General features: G+C 37.8%; 4 non-coding genes across 4 annotated transcripts; all 4 read left to right on the top strand.

Annotated features, from left to right (window-relative positions):
• Positions 1-1429: 1429 nt before the first annotated feature.
• On the top strand, positions 1430-1511 carry TRNAS-UGA (transfer RNA serine (anticodon UGA)). Its single transcript has one exon. It is a non-coding gene; the product is annotated as a tRNA-Ser (tRNA).
• A 1596-nt stretch (positions 1512-3107) lies between these two features.
• Positions 3108-3189, top strand: TRNAS-AGA (transfer RNA serine (anticodon AGA)). The gene has a single exon. It is a non-coding gene; the product is annotated as a tRNA-Ser (tRNA).
• Positions 3190-3844: 655 nt separating this feature from the next.
• On the top strand, positions 3845-3916 carry TRNAQ-UUG (transfer RNA glutamine (anticodon UUG)). Its single transcript has one exon. It is a non-coding gene; the product is annotated as a tRNA-Gln (tRNA).
• A 2600-nt stretch (positions 3917-6516) lies between these two features.
• TRNAS-AGA (transfer RNA serine (anticodon AGA)) lies at positions 6517-6598 on the top strand. Its single transcript has one exon. It is a non-coding gene; the product is annotated as a tRNA-Ser (tRNA).
• The last annotated feature ends 3402 nt before the right edge of the window (positions 6599-10000 follow it).

Raw genomic sequence — 10000 nt, 5'->3', positions numbered from 1 at the left:
GATCTTGTCCAGCAGCCACAGACCGCTGTCCTGGCTAATGGACTGGGACATGCACTTTGATTTGCACAAACCTTAAATTATCTCTCAGATGAAGCCTTTTACCATGCAATGCTAATATTTATCAAATACTGGATGAACAGTTTTCTAACAGCATAAGTTTTGCAATTTATTTTTTTCACACTTTTTCCAAGTAACAGATACAGCAATCTTTTTACTAGCCACTTTTCATCAACATTTCAAACTGTCCTAGCTGTGATATCGTGGAAATGTTGGTAAATTTGTGGAATGAAAGGTTATAAGATATCAATTTACCATTGTGTATGATTGCAGATTTGCACTGCAGCTTTGGAGCCTGTTTTCGCCATCGTTCACGATTTCATATGCTTTATTCAGCACAACAAGCCGCAGCCATGACTGTGTAATGGTTGGTTCCATGGTGTAATGGTTAGCTCTCTGGACTTTGAATCCTGTTATCTGAATTCAAATCTCAGTAGAACCTGGGCACACATTTCGATTTTTCCATCTGCACTCAGATCGACGATGCCCAATGTTTATGATGAAACAAGCAATTTAAAATCCACATAATAAAAGACAAAAAAAGAGTTCAAGGATTCATGGAATACCATCGTCAAAGCAGTAGGATTAGGATCAAGTAGGATTAGCAAAAATTAAAATTGTCTATGTCATACCAAACAATCTCATACTCTGTGAATAGAGTCAATATTCACATAACACTCTTTCCAAGTGCGTTAGTCTGACAAGGATTTGAAGCCAAAATGGCTGCAGGAAGTGTTTTCGATTTTTCTCTAAGCCATCTTTTCTTGTGTTTTCCAGAATTTCCTAAAGTGCCTTATAAACATTTTTGGTGGTGTTTTTTTTAAATTCTTTTCGGCGTCTTTTGAATGTGTTTTGTGGCTTTTTTTGTAGCACACAAAAGTCAATCAGGACCCTTTATAGGGTCTTTCGAACCTTACCCTTGACTTGTATTATAGGTATGGAGCTGTTCAAAGTGAAAAACAGCTGAAGATTGAGATGGTAATTTCAGTTAACTGCTGGACATTTTTTGGAAACTTCAGATGGTTAATAGACGCTCCATAGCCTGATCAAATGAACATCAAGTCTTTTTTACTTGGAAATGATTATGTTCAGTCTTCTCAGCATTTTCGGATTATTTTTAAGGATGTTTTTGGAGCTGACTGACTCCAAATCCACATTATGAAGAGGGAAAAGCTTTAAACTGTGAATGGTTCCCATTGATGATGACTTTAAATCAGATTTTTGTATTTTACTGAGACCTTGTATTTTCTTTTCATTTTCTGAGATGTCTTCCAGAGGGTTGATCACTGAGCGTGATCATGGTGCAATAACTTGGTGCAATAGTTTTCTAATAAGAAAACATGTGTGAAGCTCATAAAAGCTTGACATCCGAGTAGTCGTGGCCGAGTGGTTAAGGCGATGGACTTGAAATCCATTGGGGTCTCCCCGCGCAGGTTCAAATCCTGCCGACTACGTCAATTTTAATAGCTTTTTGACCTTTTATCTTTGTTGTTCAATTTGCATGTTTACTAGTCTATTCCCCATGACAGTGATCTGTGATGGAGCGAGATTCCAGGACCAAACTGACTTTATCTTTGACTGTTCTTTAGATAATCTATTCTGGAGCAACATTACATGTGCGACTTGTCGCCAATCAAAAGAAACACCGTGGGTGCCATCATGTAAGAGGTTTTTCTCTTGATCTTGTCCAGCAGCCACAGACCGCTGTCCTGGCTAATGGACTGGGACATGCACTTTGATTTGCACTAACCTTAAATTATCTCTCAGATGAAGCCTTTTACCATGCAATGCTAATCTTTATCGACTACTGGATGAACAGTTTTCTAACACTATAAGTTTTGCAATTTATTTTTTTCACACTTTTTCCAAGTAACAGATACAGCAATCTTTTTACTAGCCACTTTTCATCAACATTTCAAACTGCGCTAGCTGTGATATCGTGGAAATGTTGGTAAATTTGTGGAATGAAAGGTTATAAGATATCAATTTACCATTGTGTATGATTGCAGATTTGCACTGCAGCTTTGGAGCCTGTTTTCGCCATCGTTCACGATTTCATATGCTTTATTCAGCAAAACAAGCCGCAGCCATGATTGTGTCATGGTTGGTTCCATGGTGTAATGGTTAGCACTCTGGACTTTGGATCCAGTGATCTGAATTGAAATCTCAGTAGAACCTGAGCACACATTTTGATTTTTCCATCTGCACTCAGATCGACGATGCCCAATGTTTATGATGAAACAAGCAATTTAAAATACACATAATAAAAGACAAAAAAAGAGTTCAAGGATTCATGGTCAAAGCTGTCAATATCACTCATTGTCTATGTCATACCAAGCAATCTCATACTCTGTGACTTGAGTCAATATTCACATAACACTCTTTCCAAGTGGGTGAATCTGACAAGGATTTGAAGCCAAAATGGCTTCAGGAAGTGTTTTTGATTTTTCTCTAAGCCATCTTTTCTTGTGTTTTCCAGAATTTCCTAAAGTGCCTTATAAACATTTTTGGTGGTGTTTTTCTAAAAATTCTTTTCGGCGTCTTTTGAATGTGTTTTGTGGCTTCTTTTGTAGCACACAAAAGTCAATCAGGACCCTTTATAGGGTCTTTCGAACCTTACCGTTGACTTGTATTATAGGTATGGAGCTGTTCAAAGTGAAAAACAGCTGAAGATTGATATGGTAATTTCAGTTAACCGCTGGACATTTTTGGAAACTTGAGATGGTTAATAGATGCTCCAAAGCCTGATCAAATGAACATCAAGTCTTTTTTACTTGGAAATGATTATGTTCAGTCTTCTCAGCATTTTCGGATTATTTTTAAGGATGTTTTTGGAGCTGACTGACTCCAAATCCACATTATGAAGAGGGAAAAGCTTTAAACTGTGAATGGTTCCCATTGATGATGACTTTAAATCAGATTTTTGCATTTTACTGAGACCTTGTATTTTCTTTTCATTTTCTGAGATGTCTTCCAGAGGGTTGATCCCTGAGCTTGATCATGGTGCTATTAGAAAACGTGTGTGAAACTCATAACAGATTGACGTCTGAGTAGTCGTGGCCGAGTGGTTAAGGCGATGGGCTAGAAATCCATTGGGGTCTCCCCGCGCAGGTGCAAATCCTGCCGACTACGTCTATGTTTAAAATAACTTTTTGACCTTTTATCTTTGTTGTTCAATTTGCATGTTTACTAGTCTATTCCCCATGACAGTGATCTGTGATGGAGCGAGTTTCTAGGACCAAACTGACTTTATCTTTGACTGTTCTTTAGATAATCTATTCTGGAGCAACATTACATGTGCGACTTGCTGCTAATCAAAAGAAGCACCGTGGGTGCCATCAGGTAAGAAGTTTTTCTCTCGATCTTGTCCAGCAGCCACAGACCGCTGTCCTGGCTAATGGACTGGGACATGCACTTTGATTTGCGCAAACCTTAAATTATCTCTCAGATGAAGCCTTTTACCATGCAATGCTAATCTTTATCGACTACTGGATGAACAGTTTTCTAACAGTATAAGTTTTGCAATTTATTTTTTTCACACTTTTTCCAAGTAACAGATACAGCAATCTTTTTACTAGCCACTTTTCATCAACATTTCAAACTGCGCTAGCTGTGATATCGTGGAAATGTTGGTAAATTTGTGGAATGAAAGTTTATAAGATATCAATTTACCATTGTGTATGATTGCAGATTTGCACTGCAGCTTTGGAGCCTGTTTTCGCCATCGTTCACGATTTCATATGCTTTATTCAGCAAAACAAGCCGCAGCCATGACTGTGTCATTGTTGGTTCCATGGTGTAATGGTTAGCACTCTAGACTTTGAATCCAGTGATCTGAGTTCAAATCTCAGTAGAACCTGGGCACACATTTTGATTTTTCCATCTGCACTCAGATCGACGATGCCCAATGTTTATGATGAAACAAGCAATTTAAAATCCACATAATAAAAGACAAAAAAAGAGTTCAAGGATTCATGGAATACCATGGTCAAAGCTGTCAATCAAGTAGGATTAGCAAAAATTAAAATTGTCTATGTCACTCATTGTCTATGTCATACCAAGCAATCTCATACTCTGTGACTTGAGTCAATATTCACATAACACTCTTTCCAAGTGGGTGAATCTGACAAGGATTTGAAGCCAAAATGGCTTCAGGAAGTGTTTTTGATTTTTCTCTAAGCCATCTTTTCTTGTGTTTTCCAGAATTTCCTAAAGTGCCTTATAAACATTTTTGGTGGTGTTTTTCTAAAAATTCTTTTCGGCGTCTTTTGTGGCTTTTTTTGTAGCACTCAAAAGTCAATCAGGACCCTTTATAGGGTCTTTCGAACCTTACCGTTGACTTGTAGTATAGGTATGGAGCTGTTCAAAGTGAAAAACAGCTGAAGATTGATATGGTAATTTCAGTTAACCGCTGGACATTTTTGGAAACTTGACATGGTTAATAGACGCTCCAAAGCCTGATCAAATGAACATCAAGTCTTTTTTACTTGGAAATTATTATGTTCAGTCTTCTCAGCATTTTCGGATTATTTTTAAGGATGTTTTTGGAGCTGACTGACTCCAAAACCACATTATGAAAGGGAAAAGCTTTAAACTGTGAATGGTTCCCATTGATGATGACTTTAAATCAGATTTTTGCATTTTACTGAGACCTTGTATTTTCTTTTCATTTTCTGAGATGTCTTCCAGAGGGTTGATCACTGAGCTTGGCCATGGTGCTATTAGAAAACGTGTGTGAAACTCTTAACAGCTTGATGTCCGAGTAGTCGTGGCCGAGTGGTTAAGGCGATGGGCAAGAAATCCATTGGGGTCTCCCCGCGCAGGTGCAAATCCTGCCGACTACGTCAATGTTTCAATAACTTTTTGACCTTTTATCTTTGTTGTTCAATTTGCATGTTTACTAGTCTATTCCCCATGACAGTGATCTGTGATGGAGCGAGTTTCTCGGACCAAACTGACTTTATCTTTGACTGTTCATTAGATAATCTATTCTGGAGCAACATTGCATGTGCGACTTGCCGCTAATCAAAAGAAGCACCGTGGGTGCCATCAGGTAAGAGGTTTTTCTCTTGATCTTGTCCAGCAGCCACAGACCGCTGTCCTGGATAATAGACTGGGACATGCACTTTGATTTGCACATACCTTAAATTATCTCTCAGATGAAGCCTTTTACCATGCAATGCTAATCTTTATCAACTACTGGATGAACAGTTTTCTAACAGTATAAGTTTTGCAATTTATTTTTTTCACACTTTTTCCAAGTAACAGATACAGCAATCTTTTTACTAGCCACTTTTCATCAACATTTCAAACTGTCCTAGCTGTGATATCGTGGAAATGTTGGTAAATTTGTGGAATGAAAGGTTATAAGATATCAATTTACCATTGTGTATGATTGCAGATTTGCACTGCAGCTTTGGAGCCTGTTTTCGCCATAGTTCACGATTTCATATGCTTTATTCAGAACAACAAGCCGCAGACACGACTATGTCATGGTTGGTTCCATGGTGTAATGGTTAGCACTCTGGACTTTGAATCCTGTGATCTGAGGTCAAATCTCAGTGGAACCTGGGCACACAATTCGATTTTTCCATCTGCACTGAGATCGACGATGCCCAATGTTTATGATGAAACAAGCAATTTAAAATCCACATAATAAAAGACAAAAAAAGAGTTCAAGGATTCATGGTCAAAGCTGTCAATCAAGTAGGATTAGCAAAAATTAAAATTGTCTATGTCATACCAAGCAATCTCATACTCTGTGACTTGAGTCAATATTCACATAACACTCTTTCCAAGTGGGTGAATCTGACAAGGATTTGAAGCCAAAATGGCTTCAGGAAGTGTTTTTGATTTTTCTCTAAGCCATCTTTTCTTGTGTTTTCCAGAATTTCCTAAAGTGCCTTATAAACATTTTTGGTGGTGTTTTTCTAAAAATTCTTTTCGGCGTCTTTTGAATGTGTTTTGTGGCTTTTTTTGTAGCACACAAAAGTCAATCAGGTCCCTTTATAGGGTCTTTCGAACCTTACCCTTGACTTGTATTATAGGTATGGAGCTGTTCAAAGTGAAAAACAGCTGAAGATTGATATGGTAATTTCAGTTAACCGCTGGACATTTTTGGAAACTTGAGATGGTTAATAGACGCTCCAAAGCCTGATCAAATGAACATCAAGTCTTTTTTACTTGGAAATGATTATGTTCAGTCTTCTCAGCATTTTCTGATTATTTTTAAGGATGTTTTTGGAGCTGACTGACTCCAAATCCACATTATGAAGAGGGAAAAGCTTTAAACTGTGAATGGTTCCCATTGATGATGACTTTAAATCAGATTTTTGCATTTTATTGAGACCTTGTATTTTCTTTTCATTTTCTGAGATGTCTTCCAGAGGGTTGATCACTGAGCTTGATCATGGTGCTATTAGAAAACATGTGTGAAACTCATAACAGCTTGACGTCCGAGTAGTCGTGGCCGAGTGGTTAAGGCGATGGACTAGAAATCCATTGGGGTCTCCCCGCGCAGGTTCAAATCCTGCCGACTACGTCTATGTTTCAATAAGATTTTGACCTTTTATCTTTGTCGTTCAATTTGCATGTTTACTAGTCTATTCCCCATGACAGTGATCTGTGATGGAGAGAGTTTCTAGGACCAAACTGACTTTATCTTTGACTGTTCATTAGATAATCTATTCTGGAGGAACATTACATGTGCGACTTTCCGCTAATCAAAAGAAGCACCGTGGGTGCCATCAGGTAAGAGGTTTTTCTATTGATCTTGTCCAGCAGCCACAGACCGCTGTCCTGGCTAATGGACTGGGACATGCACTTTGATTTGCACATACCTTAAATTATCTCTCAGATGAAGCCTTTTACCATGCAATGCTAATCTTTATCAACTACTGGATGAACAGTTTTCTAACAGTATAAGTTTTGCAATTTATTTTTTTCACACTTTTTCCAAGTAACAGATACAGCAATCTTTTTACTAGCCACTTTTCATCAACATTTCAAACTGTCCTAGCTGTGATATCGTGGAAATGTTGGTAAATTTGTGGAATGAAAGGTTATAAGATATCAATTTACCATTGTGTATGATTGCAGATTTGCACTGCAGCTTTGGAGCCTGTTTTCGCCATCGTTCACAATTTCATATGCTTTATTCAGCACAACAAGCCGCAGCCAAGAATGTGTCATGGTTGGTTCCATGGTGTAATGGTTAGCACTCTGTATTTTGAATCCAGTGATCTGAGTTGAAATCTCAATAGAACCTGAGCACACATTTTGATTTTTCCATCTGCACTCAGATCGACGATGCCCAATGTTTATGATAAAACAAGCAATTTAAAATACACATAATAAAAGACAAAAAAAGAGTTCAAGGATTCATGGAATACCATGGTCAAAGCTGTCAATCAAGTAGGATTAGCAAAAATTAAAATTGTCTGTCACTCATTGTCTATGTCATACCAAGCAATCTCATACTCTGTGACTTGAGTCAATATTCACATAACACTCTTTCCAAGTGGGTGAATCTGACAAGGATTTGAAGCCAAAATGGCTTCAGGAAGTGTTTTTGATTTTTCTCTAAGCCATCTTTTCTTGTTTTTTCCAGAATTTCCTAAAGTGCCTTATAAACATTTTTGGTGGTGTTTTTCTAAAAATTCTTTTTGGCGTCATTTGAATGTGTTTTGTGGCTTTTTTTGTAGCACACAAAAGTCAATCAGGACCCTTTATAGGGTCTTTCGAACCTTACCCTTGACTTGTATTATAGGTATGGAGCTGTTCAAAGTGAAAAACAGCTGAAGATTGATATGGTAATTTCAGTTAACCGCTGGACATTTTTGGAAACTTGAGATGGTTAATAGACGCTCCAAAACCTGATCAAATGAACATCAAGTCTTTTTTACTTGGAAATGATTATGTTCAGTCTTCTCAGCATTTTTGGATTATTTTTAAGGATGTTTTTGGAGCTGACTGACTCCAAATCCACATTATGAAGAGGGAAAAGCTTTAAACTGTGAATGGTTCCCATTGATGATGACTTTAAATCAGATTTTGCATTTTACTGAGACCTTGTATTTTCTTTTCATTTTCTGAGATGTCTTCCAGTGGGTTGATCACTGAGCTTGATCATGGTGCTATTAGAAAACATGTGTGAAACTCATAAAAGCTTGACGTCTGAGTAGTCGTGGCCGAGTGGTCTGAAATCCATTGGGGTCTCCCCGCGCAGGTTCAAATTCTGCCGACTACGTCTATGTTTCAATAACTTTTTGACCTTTTATCTTTGTTGTTCAATTTGCATGTTTACTAGTCTATTCCCCATGACAGTGATCTGTGATGGAGCGAGTTTCTAGGACCAAACTGACTTTATCTTTGACTGTTCTTTAGATAATCTATTCTGGAGCAACATTACATGTGCGACTTGCCGCTAATCAAAAGAAGCACCGTGGGTGCCATCAGGTAAGAGGTTTTTCTCTTGATCTTGTCCAGCAGCCACAGACCGCTGTCCTGGCTAATGGACTGGGACATGCACTTTGATTTGCACAAACCTTAAATTATCTCTCAGATGAAGCCTTTTACCATGCAATGCTAATCTTTATCAACTACTGGATGAACAGTTTTCTAACAGTATAAGTTTTGCAATTTATTTTTTTCACACTTTTTCCAAGTAACAGATACAGCAATCTTTTTACTAGCCACTTTTCATCAACATTTCAAACTGTCCTAGCTGTGATATCGTGGAAATGTTGGTAAATTTGTGGAATGAAAGGTTATAAGATATCAATTTACCATTGTGTATGATTGCAGATTTGCACTGCAGCTTTGGAGCCTGTTTTCGCCATCGTTCACGATTTCATATGCTTTATTCTGCACAACAAGCCGCAGCCATGACTGTGTAATGGTTAGCACTCTGGACTTTGAATCCTGTGATCTGAGTTCAAATCTCAGTGGAACCTGGGCACACATTTCGATTTTTCCATCTGCACTCAGATCGACGATGCCCAATGTTTATGACGAAACAAGCAATTTAAAATCCACATAATAAAAGACAAAAAAAGAGTTCAAGGATTCATGGAATACCATGGTCAAAGCTGTCAATCAAGTAGGATTAGCAAAAATTAAAATTGTTTATGTCACTCATTGTCAATGTCATACCAAGCAATCTCATTATTCACATAACACTCTTTCCAAGTGGGTGAATCTGACAAGGATTTGAAGCCAAAATGGCTTCAGGAAGTGTTTTTGATTTTTCTCTAAGCCATCTTTTCTTGTGTTTTCCAGAATTTCCTAAAGTGCCTTATAAACATTTTTGGTGGTGTTTTTCTAAAAATTCTTTTCGGCGTCTTTTGAATGTGTTTTGTGGCTTTTTTTTGTAGCACACAAAAGTCAATCAGGACCCTTTATAGGGTCTTTCGAACCTTACCGTTGACTTGTATTATAGGTATGGAGCTGTTCAAAGTGAAAAACAGCTGAAGATTGATATGGTAATTTCAGTTAACCGCTGGACATTTTTGGAAACTTGAGATGGTTAATAGACGCTCCAAAGCCTGATCAAATGAACATCAAGTCTTTTTTACTTGGAAATGATTATGTTCAGTCTTCTCAGCATTTTTGGATTATTTTTAAAGATGTTTTTGGAGCTGACTGACTACAAATCCACATTATGAAGAGGGAAAAGCTTTAAACTGTGAATGGTTCCCATGGATGATGAATTTAAATCAGATTTTTGCATTTTACTGAGACCTTGTATTTTCTTTTCTTTTTCTGAGATGTCTTCCAGAGGGTTGATCACTGAGCTTGATCATGGAGCTATTAGAAAATGTGTGTGAAAATCATAACAACTTGACGTCTGAGTAGTCGTGGCCGAGTGGTTAAGGCGATGGACTAGAAAGCCTTTGAACCGCGCAGGTTCAAATCCTGCCGACTACGTCTATGTTTCAATAAC

The sequence above is a fragment of the Dendrobates tinctorius genome, unplaced genomic scaffold (assembly GCF_039654945.1).
Source record: "Dendrobates tinctorius isolate UK_male_01 unplaced genomic scaffold, ASM3965494v1 ptg000048l, whole genome shotgun sequence".
Classification (NCBI taxonomy): domain Eukaryota; kingdom Metazoa; phylum Chordata; class Amphibia; order Anura; family Dendrobatidae; genus Dendrobates; species Dendrobates tinctorius.
Note: the sequence above shows the minus strand (reverse complement) of the source record. Positions and strands in the feature narration are given on the sequence as shown.